Genomic DNA, 20,340 nt, shown 5'->3' with positions numbered 1-20,340 from the left:
ACATCTTGGTTACAAAGATATTGAGTCAATTGGTTAAAGTACCTTTCTACTAAACAACAAATAAGGTGATTCTGTTTTCTGTTTTTTTGTTTGTTTGTTTGTTTTTTTAGGGGTTGCAGGGGGGAGGTTTAGAACATAGCCTCTTTATTTCTTCCTGAAACATAAATGTTCATTTTGGATGAAGAGGAGGAGCCAAGTACTAAAGACAATGGCTAGCTCTTCCATTTGTTCCAATGAATTTCAATGGAGGAAGAGGAAATAAGACCTGGACTGTTAGGAATGTTCAGTTTATCACTGTGGTACATTTACACAGCAGCATATTATTTGGCCCTAAAAAAGAAGGAAATCTGATCTTTTGTGACTGCATGGATGGACCTAGAAAGTATTATGCTAAATGAAATAAGCCAGTCAGAGAAAGCCAAATACCATATGATCTTACTTTTATACAGAATCTAATGAACAAAATAAACTGACATACACAATAGAAACAGAGGCATGGGTACAGCTGTCAGAGGGAAGGGGATCTGGATGAAAGAAAGTAAAAATTCCTATCTAATAAAGTGGGGATATGCTAATTGACCATCGCTCCATCACAAAGATGGCTGCACCCACAGCTGAGACCAAGTTCCCTTAAGGAGCTTTAACAAGCAATCAGCAGGGACCTGAGGCTATGCCCTCCCCTGCCCCTGTGGGATTTGACAGGGGATTCAGGCTGTGTCCCTTACCTGGCAGGGCTTGACAGGGGACCTCAGGCTGTGCCCCCTGACCTGGTGTCAGGCTGGGGGACCTCAGTCCACACCTCCTGCCTTGGCACCAGGCTGGGGGACCTGAGGGCACCCCCCCCTCCTCCCGGTAGGGCTTGACAGGGGATCTCAAGGTGCGCTTCCCGTCCTGGTGCTGGGCTAGGGGACTTCAGGCTGCTCCCCCTGCCCCAGCACCAGGCTGTGGGACCTCAGGCCACACCCCCCACCAGGTGGGGATTGACAGGGGATTTCAGGCCATGCCCCTCACCCCAGCACCAGGCCAGGGGACCTGAGGCTGTGCCCCCAGCCTGGTGGGACTTGACAGGGGACTTCAGGCTGTGCTCCTCACCCAGTGGGACTTGATGGGGAACCTCAGGGTGAACCCCCAGTGCTGGGGTTGGGGGAATTAAGGCCATGCCCCCCACCCAGAGGGGCTTGACAGGGCACCTGAGACTGTGCCCCCCTGCTGGTGGGGCTTGACAGGGGACCTCAGGCTATGTCCTCCACCCAGTGGGGCCTGATAGGGGATCTCAGGCCATGTCTCCCACCTGGCGGGGCTTGACTGGGGACCTCAGGCCATGTCCTCCACCTGGCAGGGCTTGATGGGGGACCTCAAGGCATGCTTCCTGCCCTATCTGGGGGACCTCAGGCCACGCCCTCCATCTTGGCACTGGGCCAGGAAACCTAAGGGTATGCCCTTTGCCCAGCAGGGCTTGATAAGGGTAGGACTAGCCAGGTCTGGATCTAGCCCAATGGAGGGGGAGGGCGGCGCATGGCCAGATCTGGGTCTCATGTAGTTTTGAGGTGCATGTGGGTGGGTGGGGACTTGACTCTGGGTCCCCCTTTTATTTTTGAGAGAGAGATCTGGCTCCCCCTTTTAATGTGCATGAATTTCGTGCACCGGGCCACTAGTTTTTATATAAAAGGCCCAAAGCAGAGCCTGGCTCCAGGGTTATTACACAGAAGGGACCACCATGTTCCTCCAGCAAGGAATTCTTGAGTTAGGACTCAAGATCACTGAGAATTGAAAAAAGAACCCTAATTGTGGGATGAATTAAGTATAACTATTTATTACTAGAGGACTGGTGTATGAAATTCATGCATGGGGGCAGGGGTGTGTGTCCCTCAGCCCAGCCTGTACCCTCTCCAATCTGGGACCCCTCCAGAGACATCCCTCTCACAATCCAGGACTGCTAGCTCCCAACCACTCACCTGCCTGCCTGCCTGATTGCCCTGTAACCGCTTCTGACTGCCAGCCTGATCACCCCCTAACCATTCCCCTGCCAGTCTGATTGACCCCTAACTGCTCCCCTTCTGGCCTGATTGCCCCTAACTGCCCTCCCCTACCAGCCTGGTCACCCCTAACTGCCCACCCCTGTAGGCCTGGTCATCCCCAACTGCCCTCCCCTGCCAACCCGGTCACCCCTAACTGACCTCTCTTACCAGCCTGGTCACCCCTAACTGCCCTCCCTGCCAGCCCAGTTGTCCCTAACTTCTCTCCCCTGCTGACCTGTTCCCCCCAACTGCTCTCCCCTGCTGGCCTGGTTGCCCACAATTGCTCTCCCATGCAGGCCTGGTTCCTCCCAACTGCCCTCCCCTGCAAGATTTGTCCCCCACAACTGCCCTCCCCTGCTGGCCCGGTCACCCCTAACTGCCCTCCCATGCTGGTCTGACTGCCCACAACTGCTTTCCCCTGCTAGCCATCTTTTGGCTGCCATCTTGTGTCCACATGGGGGTGGCCATCTTTGACCACCTGGGGGTGCCCATCTTGTGTGTTGGAGTGATGGTCAATTTGCATATTACCTCTTTATTATATAGGATGGAAACCATAATGGAATGTTTTATTAATTGATTTTAGAGAGATTCTTGTATGTACCCTGACAGTGGATGGGGCCAGGGATAGAAACCATAATTAAAATACATCCATGCAGCCAAAACCAGTTTGGCTCAGTGGATAGAGCGTCGGCCTGTGGACTGAAGGGTCCCGGGTTCGATTCCGGTCAAGGGCATGTACCTGGGTTGCAGGCACATTCCCAATAGGGTGTGCAGGAGGCAGCTGATCGATGATTCTCTCTCATCGATGTTTCTAATTCTCTCTCCCTCTCCCTTCCTCTCTGTAAAAAAAAATCAATAAAATATATTTAATAAATAAATAAATAAATAAATAAATAAATAAAATAAAATACATCCATGCAAGAGTTTTGGTGAAATACCCAATAGTCTTCATTTATTTTATCAATTAGAAAATTTTTGGTTAACAGCAGAAAATCCTGATTTAGGTTTAAACATAAGGAAACATTCTCATAAATGGAAGTATAAAGGTAGAGCAGGATTCAAAATTGGTTGATTTAGTTATTCAGCAATGTCATCAAATACTGACGTTCCTTCCATTCATCCACTCTGCCAACTTCAGGTATAGGTTTGGTAGAGTATATTCCCAATGAAAGAAGGAAGTTCATTTATTTTTCTTTCACAAGAGTGAGGAAACCTTTTCTAGACCTCACCCCACCCTCCAGACTTTTCTCACATGTTCATTCCTAAATTTATTGACAAGGTAAAGGAGATTACCACAATTAGTCTAGTTGTTCATCTGGTGGCTGGAATGGCACTGCTGATAGAGGAAACTGTTTTTCACCTGATTTTACCCATGACCTAAGCTTCCTTTGCTTCTATCATTTCTGTTTCTCCATCCATTCCAAACTGGCCCATGCTAAATGTTTTCTGTCTGATACGATATCTGTGGAATGTTCTCACTCTTTTCATTTCTTTGTCTGCAGTTATTTAAAAATACAAATTTTAGATAAGAGTATCTTCATCAATTTGATTTCTGTACTTCGATGCTTCTGTTCCCATTAGCTATTAAAAAGATTTGTGCTGCACTACACTTGAAGGAAAGTCTTGCCTCTCTTCAAAAACAGGCCTACAGCATCTGTCTTTAAGAGCAAAATTCTCTTTGCCTTGATGTGGAATTTGGAAGAAAGGATAAATCTCAAGCATCTACTTCATTCATTATTCCTCCAAAGAATGTTTTATATGTTTTTTTTATTTAGTCTTGTTTTGTTTGTATATCACTAGCAATTGTACTCCTTGACCTCAGTAAATGTAGTTAAAACAACCAGTGGCTGAGGTTTTTTGTTCTTTAACTCTTTTATATACACTTATATATGGATTTTAAAGGCTAAGCGGCTGTTTTAAATTGCCTCAATACATTGAAATTCTATAAGAAAGATGATCAGTTATAGGACTTGAAAGCCAATGGGTCAAATTAGAATTATTTTGGTTTAATTATGAATGAATTTTGCCTAAAAAGAAAAACAAATGACAAAATAATATTTTTGTCAAATCAAATAAGCTGAAAGTGGACTTTTTCTTATATGATTGTATTTCAATTTAATTTAATGTTACACCTATAAGAAAACAGTCAATGAGAACATATTCTAATATGATGAATTAGAATATTAACCTCCGCAAGGAAACAAGTTTTCCCTAAAAAACTTACTAGTGTGAATTTAGGTGTGAGGAAAGGCAGAAAAGCTTCTTAGCTCAGAATATATCAGAAGCGTTTCTTTATTATTATTCCTTTTCACTACTACTGATTGTCATCATTATTCCATTGTCATTGTTTCCTTCTGCAGAATAAACAACAAAAACAACAGTGCTTCCTTGTAGGCCTCAGGGAACTAGGTTGAATTAATGTCTAAAAAGCACACATGAGGAATACTAAAGGAGAAATAATGTGTCAGGTGTTTTACCCCATTGTGTGTATCACCAGAAGTTGAAAGAGAGAAGGAAAAAGTTGAATATAAAAAGTAAAGGAATTAGGAATTATTAAACCTAATGATCAGTTACCAACTGCAATCAGGATTAGGGTTCCTTGGGTACCACTTGGTGGGAAGGGGTGCAAGGCCTTGTTGGCCATTAGACTGCTGTTCTTTCTTTTTTTTTTTTTTTTTAATATATTTTATTGATTTTTTACAGAGAGGATGGGAGAGGATAGAAAGTCAGAAACATCGATGGGAGAGAAACATCTATCAGCCGCCTCCTGCACACCCCCCACCGGGGATGTGCCCGCAACCAATATACATGCCCTTGACCGGAATCGAACCTGGGATCCTTGAGTCCGCAGGCCGATGCTCTATCCACTGAGCCAACCTGGTTTCGGCTAGACTGCTGTTCTGAAAAATCCAAAGTAAACATTCTGTAGATGTTGCTATAGAAAAGGTGAGAGATCATCACATGTAATTGAATGAGTCGTGCATAGATAACAGCAAAATCATGAACAAAAAGCTTTTGCACTCACGTCATGTTCTTGTGCATGGCAGCATTTCATGTCACTCGGACACTTGAGGCAATCTAGGAAGATAGTCATCTTGTGTCTCTCTTGCCATATTTCTGGAAAAGTCTATGTCTTCTTGTCCTCTTCTTTATCAGAGGCTATAAATATTTTTTTTTAATTTTGTATCTTGTGAAATTGTCTTTTTTCTCTTTGTCTTTCTAATTGTTTTCTACTCCACACAGAAGTTAAGCCTCAGAATTAATTTATCATACATAATATCCATTAGTAGGATTACCACTTGACAACTGCCAATTTTTCAACAATGTTCCCCAATCTGTTAATTGAAAAGTTGGCAGCCCTTACATTTGAAGTAGTAGTATTGAACTCAAGGAAGATGCAATTATTAGATGAAATTTCTGAGCCATAAAAGGTACATATTCAGTATTACTTTCATATTTAATCATTGGTATCCACTGCATATTAGAGGGTCCTGGGAACTTAGTTATGGGTCCTTTTTTGGATTTGACCTTCTTATTTTAAGAACAGTCCCAACCTGTAGTTGGCAACTTTTCATTGGCAACATATTTTTGTCTACTATCCAAAATTTTGTTACCGTGAGATTTAAGCAAGCAGATATATTTAAATTAACAAAGATATTAATAAGCAAGAAGGTAATATGAAATAAAGGGGAATGACAGGTTAATACTCAGTTTATAAGAAATTATTTAAAATGAAGATTGGATTGCACTCTAATTGTTCCTGAAGTAACCTAAGCAATAGTATTTGGCTTGGGAGGGAGAGCATAAAAACAGGATTGAGGTTGAAGCGCAAGGGTAAATGTTAGGGATATTTTCCTCACCTATATGTCCCTTATCCCTCCTGAAAGCCAAGGAAATAAGGGTTTGCAAAGGGAACATGAGAGTTTTAAATGTTCTATTTTGCTACAATGTTCTCATCTCTCACTTCATTGTTGATATTTTAAAAATTAACACAGATCATATGAAATATCCTTTCACAAATTATTTACCCCATGAGGGAAGAGAATATTCCTAGTCCATACAAATATACATTTTATAACAACTGATTTATTATCATATGTCTTAAGAACATTCACAAAGTGTCAGCAAATATCAACACTACCCCACTACCACAAATTATGCAGTGAAGTTTCCCACATTTAGAGAAATTTCAGCTGTCAGCACATCTGGAATGCAATAGATAAGTCTCACCCTGGGAAAACCACTTCGTAATTATGGCATCTCCCTGCCGGGTAAGTATCAACAAAACATTGATGGCAAGAATAATAAATAATGAAATTCTGTTGAATTTGCATAAGATTCTTAATAATCTATCTGAATTCAATTTAGAATGATGGCTAGAAGGAAGATAATATTATCCCTCCTTTTACTTTAAATCTGTGGGGGGAAAAACTTATAAAGTTATTTATAAAATTATGAAATCTTGTAGCCTTTTTAAGCAATCAAGGCAATGAACACTATTCCCACATTTCTATTTACTTCCAGTATCCACCAGAGACTGAAAGTCTCTAATAAGAGGCTAGACAAGAACCAAGAAAATACCATGAGACATAAATGTCATCAGAGATAGGTTAGTGATTCTCATAAGTACAAGATTTTCATTGATGTTCAAGGGACTCTTCTGTTTATGTCTGTGAATTTGAAAACTCAAAGTTGACAGAACAGTGTGGCTTGTCAAAGTTAAATGGCTTAATTTTCATTGGTTTCATCTTTAGCATTTTAGACTAGGACTTATTTTAGAGTGTAATAAAGTCTTTCTAATAAAATATTTGGCCCTAATGCCCTGGCTGAGTGGCTCAGTTGGTTGAAGTGACTTCCAGTACATCAAAGGTTGCAGGTTTGATTCCTGGTCAGGGCTCATATCTAGGTGGTGGGTTCGAACTCTGGTCTGGGCACATGCAAGAAGGAACCAATTGAAGTTTCTCTCTCACATTAATGTTTCTCTCTCTCCTTCCCTCTCTAAAACCCAATTAAAAAAAAAACATATCTTTGGGCAAAGATTAAAATTGTAAAAAAAAAATAATAATAATTGGCTCTAACAAATTACATACAAAATCAAAGCCTTTATTTAAAAACAAAAACAAAAAACTACAGGCAAATGGTTATTATCTTCCCCCCATTTAAATTATACCACAGAAAAGAGTATCTCTTTGTTTACAAAATAAATTGCTTCTGATCCCCAAGAAAAAAATGAAGCTGGATAGGCAATGTCAGGGATAGCCAGGCTCACTTTGTAACTGAGATACAAAAATCTTGGCTTACAGTTCTAGTTCCAGCAGTGACCTATCCCACAAGAATCTTACCCTGCCTGTCTCCATCTCAGTCAAGTGGGGCTATTTTCATTTATTCAGCTGTAGTGGCATAAGCTGAAGTCCTGGAAGCACCAGACAGGAGCCATGGCAACCTGGAGCAATGGCAAGATTAACATGTCTTGAGCAAAAAAGGATCTCCTCCTTCCAGCTCTGAGCCCCGAGAGAAAATATTTACATCTTGGATTTTGATCCTATGAATGTAAATATTGTCCAGTTATTTACAGGGTGTAATACATTTATTTCATTTCCATTGTTATTTCAACCAAAATAGTGTGGCGAACGGGGAAACAAACAATTGCACAAGCAACAGCAGGGAGATGGGAGGGAGCCTGGTATATTTCAGAAAGGTTGAGAACTGCCTGGCCCCAGCTCAGAGTCTGTCTAGGAGAATAATAAGAGATGAGGTTGGAAAAGCAAATTGGAGCGACGACAAAGAAACTCGAATGTCAGTTTGATAATAGCGAAAAACATCACTGAAAGTTTATAGATCACTAAGTATGTATCAAGCATAATGCGTAGACTTTGCATGGGTCCTTTTATTCATTCTTTACAATCAGGGCTGTGAATCAGCCAGTATTTACCGTTACCATGAGAACTGTTATTATCCCCTTTCCACAGAGTTTGGAAAACTTTGATAACTTGCCCAGGGTTACATAGCTGGTAAATGGCAACGCTGATATTAAAACCCAGGACACTGACTTCATAAGCCAAGTTCTTAGACTGCCGGGAGTTTGGGTTTTATCCTACAGGTTTGGGAAGTTGGGTGTCTGTTTTTTTCTGATTTTGAATTTTTATCAAAATTATGTTTGCAAGAAGGATCAAACAGTTTTACAAAGCTTATTATGAAAAAACAACAATCCTCTTCCTGTTCCTATTTTTTTTTCCCTCCACAAGATAAACCCTCTTAACTGTTTGTTTTTCTGTATTTTGCCTCTAACCTTTTAAATAACATTATTGGACTGCTGCTTCTTGATTTTTTGGTATTATATTTTATTGTATCTGTTTTATAATGCATAATTAGAATTTTCTCTTTCTCCACTTCCTTGCCTGCAACACAAATATATATCCTCCACACAAACATGTAATTTGGTTAAACTATTTACATTATTTTAATTACATACATACTGTTAATACCTGAGCCAAGTAGTACTGACACTATTACTTATCTTTAATAACCTTACTCTTTTCCAGGCTTTAATATTTTTCTTGTATATATATATTTTTAATTTGCTTAGTTTTCTGTCCCCAAGAGGTGTAACTTTCCCCTTAATATGCCAGGTACCCTTTCAATTTCATATTTGTGGGGACATGTCTCCCAGAGCCCTCTGACCTTCTTCTCTGTCTGGTGCAACTGTGTCCTGGGATCTTCCTTCACCATCTTGTTAAGCATTCCCTTTGCCTGTCTCTTTTGTTAGATCCCTTGATTCCTAAATTTCATGTCCTCCCCCCACCCTTTTTTTTCAAAAAGGGGTACATTCTCCACTACTTGCTGAGAAACAGTGGTTGGGAAATGAATTTTTGGAACTTTCATTTCTGAAAGCATTATTCTTCTACCTTTAAATTTGTTAGGTTTAGTTGGGAATAGAATTATAGGTTAAAATATCTTTTTATTTAGAGTTTTAAACACATTTTTCCATTCCCTTCTACAGGTGCTGTTGAGAAGCCTGAAGTCAGTCTGATTCTGGATCCTTTGTATGTAATCTATCTCCCCCTCTCCACCCCCAGCCCTTACCCAAAGCTTTACTCTCTTATCTTTGTTTTCTTAAATTTCATGGTGAAGTGACTTGGTGTGGATATATATTTATCCACTGGGTTGGAAACTTGGTAAGCTATTTCAATCTGGAAATTCATGACATTTAATGCTTGGAAATTTAGAAAAATTATTTCTTTGATAGTTTACCCTCTTTATAGTTTCTCCATTTTCTTTGGAAACCTTGTTCAGATGACAATCCTCCTAAATTGATCTCCTTTTATTTTTTTTCTTTGTCGATTTTCCATCTCTGTTGTTTTGCTTACTTTCTTGGGAGATTTCCTCATTTTTATATTAAAACTCTCTTACCGAGTTTTTAATTTGTTATGATTTTAGTAATTTCCAAGAGCTCCTTTTTGTTCTCCAACCTCCTTTGTTCCCCAGTAGTTTCTTTCTTGTTTCATAATTGAATTATTTTCTCTTATCTCCCTCAGGATATCAATCGCAGTTTGTTGCTGTTTCCTTCTCCCTGAATTTCTCCTGTTTACTCCAAATGACTTTCTTCAGATATCTACTGATTCTTGGTTAACTGTTCTTTCTTCAGCACGGGGCATTTGAAAAGCAGACCATGAGGGGGCCTCATTGATGGTGGGCTTTCGTGTAGGGGCAATCTAAGTAGGCAATTTCAATAAGGAGTGTGAGGGTTAAATGTTATATGCCAATTTGGCTAGGGCCCTGATCTCCAGTTGTCTGATCAAACACTATTCTAGACATTGGTGTGAAGGTATCTATATAAATAAAAGCCTAAGCAACTGTTACGACAGAATGACCAGAACGACCAGTTGCTATGATGCACACTGACCACTGGGGGTGGACGCTCAATGCAGAAGCTGTCCCCTGGTGGGTAGTGTGTTCCCACAGGAGAAGCACCACTCCCTGCTGGCGACTACAGTGGCCGTGACAGATAGCCTCGCTTGCCTCTGCAGCAATGCTAAGGAGCAGCGAGCTGAGTGGTAAGGAGCAGTGTGTAGGTGGGCAGTAAGGAGTCAGGGATCCTGGACTGTGAGAGGGCACAGGCAGGGTTGAGGAACCCTCACCCCCCCCCCACCAGTGCATGAATTTCATGCACCGGCCTCTAGTTTTATAAATGTAGTTAATATGTACAATCAGTTAACTTTAAAGGAGTGTACCCTCAATAATATGGATGGGTCTCATGGAATCAAATTAAAACCTTAAGAGCAAAAAATAGGTTTCCCAGGCAAAATCCTGCCTTGGTTTCCAGCCTGTTGACCTGCCCTCAGATTTCAGAGTGAAGATTGCAACATCAACTCTTGCCTGAGTTTCCAGTCTGCTGGTCAGCTCAATAGATTTGGGGCTATCTGGCCCCCACAATTGTATAAGCCAATTGCTTAAAATAAATATACATATATCCTATTGATTCTGTTTCTATGGAGATTTGGAACTGGCACAGGGAGCGGCTATTGCCTGTATATTTAGGTTTTCTTCTTGGGCTAGTCAGATTTCTTTAAAAAGGCTCTTAGGCTCTCTTAACTAAAAAGGCAGTCTGGCTAACAGTAGGGTGAAAAGGCTGCAGGATTTTTCTTAACCTCCTGATTTTATTGTGGTACCCCAAATTGAAACTATGCCTGGTGACTCCCAAATCAGAAATCCTCTGATTTACTCTCCCCAGAAAATAAAAACACTTTTCTTAAAAAATTGTGACTTTCATATGAACAAAGAGAGGACATTACCACCTAAATCTCTGTGTTTATTCATTTCCAATGTTACACTTAGAAATTCTTGATTATATATTCCAAATATTTTTTCACACTCTAGAAGAATAATATACTTTCCCCATTGTTTTCAATGGTCACCATTATAAAAACAGAACCCACCCAGTTGGTGTGGCTCAGTTGGTTAGGACATTGTCCTGTACACTGACAGATGGTGGGTTCAATTCCCAGTTGGGATGAGTACAGAAGGCAAGCAGTTGCACATCCATCTCTCTCTCTCTCTCTTTTTCTGTCTCTCAAATAAAACAACAGCAACAACAACAAAAAATACAGAACTCATCAGCTGCTCTCAAAACATTTTCCTCCTCTTTTTCTTTTAATTTTTTAAATGTATCAATTAATTTTTAGAGAGAGGATGAGGAGAAAGAGAATAAGAGAGAGAACGAGAGAGAAACATTAATTTGTTGTTCCACTTATTTACGAATTATTGGTTGATTTTTGTATTTGGCCTGCCTGAGGATTGAACCTGCAACCTTGGTATATTGACCCAATGCTCTAACCAACTGAACAACCCAGCCAGGGCCACATGCTTTTCATTATTCCTTATAATTTCATAGGATGCTGTCAATCATTCTGTTTCAAGTTCAACAGCACATGAATTTCTCTTTTTTCCTTTTGGTCAATTGGTTTGACCAATTCCTTTTTTTATCTTTTTTCTTTTTTCTTTATTTATTTTTTTAAGGTCTTTCTCTTTCTTTTCATTATCTTTTCCACAACCATATTAAAAACCTTTAATTTTCTCCCTTTTGGGTTTTAAAAAATATGTATTTTTACTGATTTCAGAGAGGAAGGGAGAGGAGAGAGAGAGAGAAACATCAATGTTAGGAGAGAATCATTGATCAGCTGCCTCCTGCACGTCCCCAACTGGGGCTCGAGTCCTCAGCCTGGGCATGTGCCTGGCTGGGATTCAAAACATGACTTCCTGGTTCATAGGTCGATGTTCAAAAACTGAGCCACACCAGCCAGGCTCCCTTCTGGGTTTTTATGTGCTGTCCTGACTCCATGACCTACGTTTCTGCCCCTTTAATTTAGCCTGTGTTTTATAGATGAACTCAGTTTTTATCATGTTGCTCTTCTTAGCAAATACTTCCTTATTAACTTGTGCTTTGAGATACTGTAGCACACATTTACTCCAATTTCCCCCCAAACCCTTTGAAAATGACAGTAAAATTTTAAAAATAAATAAATTTGGGCTCAGTTGGTTACAGTGTTGTCTCCAAAAGCCAAGATTGTAAGTTTGGGCACATACAAGAATCAAACGCTGAGTGTAAAAATGGGGGGAGCAACAAATTGATGTTTCTTTTTCTCTCTATCTCTCTCAAATCAATCAATTAATACTTTTTTATTTTTTTTAAGGAATCAATAATGCATAGGTGTGTAGAAAAATAGATTGATGATTCTTTCTCTATCCTTTCCTCTCTCTATAAAATCAATATAAATAAATAAAAAATAAACAAATAAATGCAAAGATAAGCATATATCCATGAAAACAAAACTATAAAGCAGATGATGAGTGATAACTTAGAACACTTGTGAAAATTGAATCCTAAACCAGCTGTGAGGGGAGTCTAGGAGTGAGATGATTTATACCATAAAATCTCTAAAATTCTTAGGACCATACCATAAAATCTCTAAAATTCTTTCAGACGTGTGAAAACAGCTCCTATTTCTATCCAAGGCAACAGGTAAAACAAGCAGAGGAGAAGAGCTGTATATCTTACCTCTTACCTTTCATTGCTCTTCCTGGGACAAAGGATTCTTCGGCTTTCCAACTTCCCAATTTTTCTGGATTTAGGCTAAGAAGCGATGAAGCAGAGGAAATTGGGAACTACTTGAAAACAAAGAACATTTTCATCTGCACTAAAACCTTCCTTGTCATCATCATTGTCATTTCATCATCCAGGGCCTTTACAAGATACCCACTGTAGTAATAACACTGTATCCCACGCTGGCAGAACATCTGGGTTAACGTGGCCTCAACCTTTGTTCTGAAGGGACATACTTGATGCCCATGGGCATCAAAGATGTTTTATTGGTCCAGGCACACCTGCAGGGCTGGCTGTGAGTTATGCTCAGTCCCACCCACATTCCATTTTATGAGTTATGATCCCTTTCTTCCTCTTGCACAGATGATGATGACACACCAATGGCTCATGACACCAAGACTAAAACTACTGCTTTGGGAGATACTATAAAAAGGAATTAATAATGCAGATTAAAAAGCTGGCAACATTCAAAGAGATTTTTTTAGTAATTTTTTTTTTTATTGATTTCAGAGAGGAAGGGAGAAGAGAGAGAAACATCAATGATGAGAGAGAATCATTAATTGGCTGTCTCTTGAACACCCCCTGCTAGGGATCGAGTCCACAACCCCTGACTGGGAATGGAAACATGCCCTCCTAATTCATAGGTAGATGTTTAATGATTGAGCCACACCAGCTAGGCAAGATTTTTTTAAAAGTGAATAGAATAATTAAGCAGTTCTATTATTTACTGGTCATAAGCAAATAACATGGGTAAGAAAGAATGGGTAAACATAGCATACCTCTTAGAATAAAGATAATTTATTCCTCAGATAATTTCAGGAATGATTATTTGTTAATATATTTACTCTATATTTTTAGCATGTACAATAATTTTTGGAATCAGTAACTAAGTCACTCTAAAGAATGTTGGGTGATATACTTATACTAAAACAAACACATTTAATTTTCCAATCACCAATGTATCTTACTTTTCTTACTTCTTATTTATTCCCAGGTGGATTGGGGAAGGGTGGAATCTACTGAAGAAAATGTTTGTCACATAGGCCCAATTAAAATTTCAAATTTATCTACCGTTGAACTATTTGCAAAAGTATAGAACAACATTTATAGGTTGTTGCAATGCCTTTTGCACTGCATGCAGTAAATAAGTCCTTAATAATATAAATAATAAAATTAAAGCAAATTTCTTATTGAGAGTCAGTCTGTTTTGGTATAATAACTATCTTCAATGTCATTATATATTACATAATTTTTCCTAATATATCTTCACCCCCAGCTACACATACTGTACTACAAATAAAATGGGGAAAGAGATATCGATATATATAAAAAAAAGAAAGATTTAAAATATAAAAATCTATGCATTACAGATTGGCATTCTGCCATTCTTTTTACTAATGAGCAAAGTAGAGATTTATCCCTTGTTTTAAAGATTTTTCCTCTAAAGGTTTTAAATATTATATCTTGAAAACAAATAACACCTTTATATAAACCTATTCACTTTGATGCAGTGTCTTTGTGCCCCAGAATTAAAAATATGCAAATATGGGATGTGGACTTTTACCTTGTCTTGTCAGGTGATTGTAATTTTCACTTTGGCTCTACAGTCCCTCTGCCCTGTGCCTTGACCGTCACTACAGATACCTGGCATGAGAGTAATCCTTTATTTTATTTTATTTTATTTTATTTTATTTTTATTTTTTATTTTTTATTTAGCATTTGTATACAAGACTTTCTTTCTTTCTTTCTTTTTTTTAATCAATCTTTATTGTTCATATTATTACAAAGGTTCCTCATTTCTTCCTACCTCCACCAGGTTCCCACCCCACCCTCCACCCCCTCCCCATCCCCCATTGTCCTCATCCATAGGTGCACAGTTTATGTTCAGTCTCTTCCTCCCTCCCTTTCCCCGATAGTAAATCCCTTTTCAGATAGTAAATCAGTTACTTAGTTAACATTTTCTCATATCAATAATACCTCCACATGCCCAATGATACACTTCACACAAAAGACATTTCCAAATATGTCAATCAGCCTCATCCAGGCCCCACCCAAGGCACTCACAGATCAACACCCCAGCGCTATACTAACTCAACACATCCAGATCTAAGCCTTCATCACTTGATTCAGCAGACCCTCAAGTTCCCGCAAAAGTTTCCAGCCATGTCTGAGAGGCAGCCGTGGGGCAGGGCCAGGTGAGGAGCGAGCTGTTCCAGGCCTGGCTGCTCCGGGCCTGGCCTCTGTTGCTCTGGTTCGTTCCATAACCAGCTGCTCCGGGTCTGGTCACTGCCGCTCCCGACCTAGTTGCTCTGGACTTGGCTGCTGTTGCTCCGGGCCTGGCCGCACCTGACCCGGCTGCTCTGGGCCCGGCTGCTCCGGGCCCGGCCGCTCCGGGCCTGGCCGCTTCTAGCCTGGCAGCCGCTGTTCCAGGCCTAGCCGCTCCCAGCCTGGCAGCTGCTGCTTTGGGCCTGGCCGCACCAGACCCAGCTAAGAGAGTAATCCTTATTCTACTTACATTTAGTTTGTAATAATAATGGTTGCTACTAATGAAAAGTCTGCAAGTTTATTATTAAACACATTTACAACTGATTCTGACACCCAAGGATGTCTCTGCTTACCTGGATCATAGAAAACCAATAGCTTGGTCTACCAGAAAAGTTCCCCTTGCTACTGGGATTGACGCAGTATTCCAAAAAAGCATAAAGGGCCACAGCAGACTTAGGCTGGCAGTTATGCTTCCTCTCCCTCCATTTCTGTTTTCCAGATTTGACCTCTCCAGGCATCTTCTCTTAGCTCTTCTTTGTGAGTTAACATGCAAAGACAAACACCAGCATAGAGCTATTACCTGCTTTGCTGGTCTTGAATAAGGGGGGAAATGACAGTTAACAAAATAAAGTTATCAAGCTACTGATGTATGCCTGTGAAACAAAGATCAGGTTTCAATACTAAAAAGGAAAACTTGTAAAAGTCTTACATTGATCAATGTTCTGTGGCCCGGGGGATGTCTATGCAGAGGTAGTTCATCGTCTGCCTGAATAATCAAATCAATATCCCTGACCTTTTCCTCCAGTTGTCTTTCTCCTGCTGTTTCTCCTCTCTTCCTACAGTCAAATGATGATAATGGGATCATTTTTATTTTTTAGAAAAGAAACTAGCCGAAACCGGTTTGGCTCAGTGGATAGAGCGTCAGTTTGCGAACTGAAGGGTCCCGGGTTCGATTCCGGTCAAGCGCATGTACATTGATTGCGGGCACATCCCAGGTGTGCAGAAGGCAGCTGGTAGATGTTTCTCTCTCATCAATGTTTCTAGCTCTCTATCCCTCTCCCTTCCTCTATGTGAAAAATCAATAAAATATATTTTAAAAAAGGAAATAAACTAATATTAGGCAAGTTTATAAGTGACTTCTCATTAAAATGAAATCCTAAGAAAATTATGTTTAGATATCAAAATTATAAGGCTGATATTTGGCATTATTTATAGTTGATAACATCTTTATGTGTATCAGTTCATCTAATCTATTATAGTTTCTTTTTAAAATTTATGTTATTTTATTTTGGTAATCCTCACCTGAGGATATTTACCCATTGATTTTTAAGGAGAGTGGAAGGGAGGGGGAGAGACACACAGAAAGAAACATCAATGTGAGAGAAACACATCAATTAATTGCTTCCTGCATGACCTTCAGTCTACAGGTCGACATTCTATCCACTGAGCCAAACTGGATGGGACAATTATGGTTTCTATTACATTTCCTCATAGAGAATACAGAATAAATTTCTCTGAAAGACAGAAAGTATGCATTTCTATATTCTGGATGGTTGAGACATAGAATAAGTTAGCTGATTAAACTTCCACAACTCAGTTCACTGAGCAAAATATCTAGTATCCTCTAGCATATTAAAAGTCATATCTCTATTGACATGTTCTGAAATTCAACTCAAAATTCTCAAAACTTGAGTGATTCTTTAAAGTTGACACCCTTGAAAACCGAAATAGACTCTGGTTGTTTCTCAGACGCATCAAGAATTCATTGTACCTGCAGGAGAGGCCCACACTGTTGGCCTTCTCCGGTTTCTCTTTGGAGAGACAATAAACAATCCTTTCTGAAGAGAGGTGAGAATGAGTTTGCCTCTCAAGTTAAAAGGAGATGGGAAGTGTGAAGTGAGGTCAGGGAGCACTAGGCAAGTCTGTGGTTGAACTTGAAATCCATCCAACAGATATGTGTCAGTCTTGACTGTGCTTAAAAGACAGAAATCCCAAACCTAAAGGTCCTCAAGTTTCAGGGAAAATGAAGTGCCTTCATTATTTGCCCTTAGCAACTCACTGTTTTAATAGCAGCAAGAAACTTGCGTGGCCTTGTGCAACTGTGGGTGCGTGAACAATTATTTAAACAGGCTCTGGTCACCTGTGCTGTGATTTTTTTCTTCTTCAATTGCTGTCTTCATGGAAGCCTTCCTTGCACTTTCTTTCAAAGCTGACCACTGCTTCTCTGAATTCTCAGCATTCAGGGCTCACCTCTAAGCTTCACTGTATCATATTGAGATGATCAGTTTAGGAGGCCCGTTTTGAGTTGGGGAGATTACTCTGTTGTCAGTTCAATGGGAAGAAAGCAGAGACAAGGAAACCAGATGAAGCTCTTATAACAGTGAAATGCTGAAGGTCTGAACAAAGGCAGCAAGCAGTAGTATAGAATACTAACTAATCTAACAGAAATTTAGGACAAAAAAGCCACAGAATGTGGTTACTTATTGTAAGTATAGACATAAGGAAAAGAAAGGTGAAAACCTAAGATGATGAGTGGGTTGTAGTGCCATTTACTGACGTAGGAAGGAGAGAATATGGAACTTTGAGTGAGGCCCTTAAATGAGGTCAGTGCTGGACATGCTGAGTTTGAGGTTCCATGGGAGTGAGACAGATATGGGGTGCAAGCAGTTGGGGTAGAGGACTGGAGTTCCAAGACAGGTTAGAACTGAAAACTTAGATTAGAGTTTGGCAGTGATCATGGAGGTGTGCTGCTCAGATCTCCTGTCAAGCTAACCGCTGCACGGCATGCAGCTGGCAGCCTTTTCTCCTTTGCCTTCAATGCACTGCCCACGCCACCACACTGTGCTTGAGCTGCCCTCACAATAACTGAGCATGCATCGCGCCCTGTGGGATTTCTCTAACACAGACTTTCATAACTGTACAGCATCCCGAGGCCCTTCCTACCCAGTTCTCCTTCCTTCCCACTCTCCTTTCAGAGATGTCTGATTAGCACAAAGGTCTAAAGACTCACCTTCTCTCTTCTATCCCTTATAGGCATTTCTCCAAATAAATCTCTTACACATCCAATTCCATTTTGATGTCTGCTTCTTGGAGAATTTGAACTGACACAGGAGTCATAATTAAAAGAATGGGAGTAAGTGAGATATATCTGAAAGAATATATAGAATGAGAAAGAAGGGATTGAAATCTTAACATTAACAGAAAGAGTTGAGGAGAGGTCGAGCATTTAGGTGGTGACAAGAAGAGCTTCTGGGCCTGGGCTGCCTGGGTTTGAATCAGGCTCCACATCTTATTTATGTGTTGCTCTGTGCAGATTGCTTAGCTTTTCAAAAGTTCACTTTCTTTGTGTATTAAGGGTGGGAAATAATAGTGCTCACTGAGGTTCTGTTGTGAAGATTAAAATGCAATAATTTATGTAAAATGCTTAGAAAACTACCTACATTTACTGAGGTCTCCATAAAAGTTGGTCTCTATCATCGGGCACGATGCATGAGGAACCACTTGAGTGGTCAGGGAATGAAGAGGACGACCAAAGTCAAGGGAACAGCAGTTTCAAGAAAGAAAACTCTCAAATGTCATAAAGAGCCACGAAGAATAAAGTAAAATAATATCAGTTCTTTGGCAAGAGCTATCTCAATGGCATGAGAGATGAAAGCCAGGGAACTGTGACTTGAAGAATGAGTGGCAGGTGAGAAAGTGGAAGGAATGACCAATCTACAGTCCTTCGAGAAGCTTGGCTTTGAAGTGAAGGAGAGAGGAGGACATAGAACCCACGAGGAGGGTCACGATTCTCTTTGCATAGGAAGTAAAGTGCCTAAGACAGGAAGAGAAACCAGTTTTGGATGGCAGGTCTTCAGGAATTGGGAGGGAGCACCGGTGGATGAGTTAATCTGGCCAAGAGGCAGGATGGCAATGTTCTGAGACCACATAAGTAAGAATGGGGACAGTTAAGAGGTCAGAAGGCGTTCTCAAGCAATGACCTCTATTTTCTCTCTATTGAAAACTCCAGGGTTGCATCTGGTAAAGGTGAAGAAGGCAGAGGTGGAGAAGACTATTTGAAGAAAATGGGGGGAAATACGTTTCACTGATATTTATGTTCCTTCTCCCCTAAAGTGAAAGAAAACCACAGTTACCAAGTATCTCCTCCCTGTGGGCAATGGTCTGGGAACTTTCACATAGCAACTGGCCCTAACCTCCACCACCACTCTGTGCGTAGGGATCATTATTCTCATTTCATAGGTGAGGAATGCTGAGGCTCAAAGAGTCATTGATCTAAGATGTATAAAGTCTAGCGGAGCAGTCAAAACATTTTTGTTAAATGAATGAACTGCATAGACCATGTTCTTTCCAATCTCCAGTTGGTTTTGTTCTTGGGTAATGTTTCTTTTCCCAACAGCCTTTCTGCTTGACAGTGTTCTTACATAGTTAAATCATGGCTCAGTCATAACCTCCAAAAATGTCACAGTAATGAGAAATGCAAAAAGTAGCTGGACAAGGAAATGCCTATGCTACTTTACCCCAAAACAGAAAAGCTACTTAAAAGATTATGACTGGTTGGGAAATGAGATTTGGGTGGATAAAAGCGCTTGAAGCTCCAGTTGTTAACATTTCCATCAAGGACCTCCCTGAGAGCCAGCACTGATGTGTGCATTGTTTTGGTCTTGCTGTTAGTAGCATCTGGATGAACACGCCTGCCAAAACATTTCACTGGAGGATTTGGAATATGCTTTCCAAGTCTACAACTGAAGGGTAGCACTAATGTCAATGTGTGCAGGTTGGCTATTGCCAACTCATCTGGCTGAAAATAAAAAATAATCGGTTGTGTCTTCAAGAACATTGTGTATTTTTTTATACATTTAAGTCAAAGTCAAATTTGTCTTCTTCATGTAATCACACTAGTCAAAGAGAGAATAGTACAAATAATAACTTAAGGTAATGAATGACTAGATCGCTAGACTACAGCTTCGTGTGGGCAGTGATTGGGTCTTGTTTAAACACAGTGCTTGACACACACTATGCATTAAATACATTCTTGCTGAATTAAGTTGATTTCAACAACACCGCAGACAGCAGAGTGGGCAGAGGTTGGCAGACCATTTAAATTAACTTCAGTTTTCCTCTAGAGCAGAGCACAGAACTCTCACAAGGATGCCGTGCACATGAACACTCTGATTCATTATGAGGTTCAAAATGAATTATTAATCCCTGAAAATAATCCACCACTGGGGCTGCCAGTCACTGTAGCCAGAGGAGAAAAAGTAATCTCTAAAATGTGTCCTTTCCTGGCGTGCGCGCGCCGCCCCCCCCCCCCCTCCCGCCTTCAAGTCTTTGTTTTTGTAGCTCTGTGGAGCTATAGTTCTAATTCTCATTCTATCCCTGATTCACTGTTTGACCTTGAAATGAGTCACTTAATCTCAGATAATGGCATATGTTTCCCCTTTGGTGAGAGCCAAGGGG

General features: G+C 40.3%; 1 non-coding gene across 1 annotated transcript; it reads right to left on the bottom strand.

The window, feature by feature from the left end:
* Positions 1 to 6,132: 6,132 nt before the first annotated feature.
* On the bottom strand, positions 6,133 to 6,297 carry LOC118731127. The gene has a single exon (XR_004991818.1). It is a non-coding gene; the product is annotated as a U1 spliceosomal RNA (small nuclear RNA).
* Positions 6,298 to 20,340: the final 14,043 nt, after the last annotated feature.

Source organism: Pipistrellus kuhlii, unplaced genomic scaffold, assembly GCF_014108245.1.
Source record: "Pipistrellus kuhlii isolate mPipKuh1 unplaced genomic scaffold, mPipKuh1.p scaffold_m20_p_3, whole genome shotgun sequence".
In the NCBI taxonomy this organism is placed as follows: Eukaryota; Metazoa; Chordata; class Mammalia; order Chiroptera; family Vespertilionidae; genus Pipistrellus; species Pipistrellus kuhlii.
Note: the sequence above shows the minus strand (reverse complement) of the source record. Positions and strands in the feature narration are given on the sequence as shown.